This window comes from Sorex fumeus, unplaced genomic scaffold, assembly GCF_029834395.1.
Source record: "Sorex fumeus unplaced genomic scaffold, SorFum_2.1 ptg000134l, whole genome shotgun sequence".
Lineage (NCBI taxonomy): Eukaryota > Metazoa > Chordata > Mammalia > Eulipotyphla > Soricidae > Sorex > Sorex fumeus.
In genome coordinates, this window is record NW_026606191.1 from 2,585,232 (window position 1) to 2,586,424 (window position 1,193).

Consider the following 1,193-nt stretch of genomic DNA (forward strand, 5'->3'; position numbering starts at 1 on the left):
TGTTTAGTCTATAGTCTACTTTCTGCATGTCAAAAGCATGATTTTAATGCAAATATTTCTATATATCACTAGTTATAATAATGTTACCATCATGTTCTGCTGGAGTACCAGATGTTAAGTGTCATGGAGTTATTTTTGCAGATCAGCAGGTAATTATAGTGGAGTGCTAGTTCACAAAAATACCACTGAGAGGAAAGAATGTTTCCCCCCTTCTAATTGCAAAAGGAAGAAAATTAAGACAACTAGAAAAAAGGATAAGAAATGTACATGTTGGGGGTTGGAGTGATAGTACAGTGGGTAGGGCATTTGCCTTGCACGCGGCTGACCTGCTTTCAACCCCTGCCATCCCCTACTGTCCCTCAAGCATGGCCAGCAGTGAATCTTTAGTGCAGAGCAAGGAGGAACCCCTGAGCATTTCTGGGCGTGACCCAAAAAGAAAAAACAAAGAAAGAGAAAGAAAGAAATATTGTTTGTTATCATGCTAAGTAAAATGAGTCAGAAAGAGCGGGACAGACATAGAATGACTGCACTCATTTGTGAAATATAAAAATGAGACTGTCATCCAAGGGCAGTACACACAAGGCCCAGGAATATTACTCCATGGGTGGTAGCCTGCCTTATTAAGATGGGGAGAAGGCAGGTGGAATAGAAAAAAGATCGATAAGTCAATGATGGTTGGAAGGATCACTCAGAATGGGAGATGTGTGCTGAAAATAGATAAAGGACCAAAGGTGATAGACCCTCAGTATCTGTATTGCAAACCATAATGCCAAAAGTAGAGAGTATGGGGTAGATTGTCTGCCATAAAGGTAGGAGGGAGACATTGGTGGTGGAAAATGGAGGTATGGGTGTTCGATCATTGTATGACTGAAACTCAAACTCAAACTCAAGCTTTCTAGCTATATCTCATAGTGATTCAATACAAAAAGAAATGTTCATATTGTATCTGCCTAAGACCATAGTGTGCCTTTCTTTTTCCCTTTTCTCATGAGTTTATATTTTTATTAAGTAATTAATTTGGTGGTGTAAGGCTTGGGCCTCACAACTGAGCCACATCCCTGACCAATATATTTAAATTTGAAATATTTGAGTCTGATTTGATAATAATCATCATTTACTCTGTGTCTTTTCAGCAGACTTAAGCCACAGTCATAGAATGTAGAGAAATGAATTTTATCAGACTTAAAAATAGA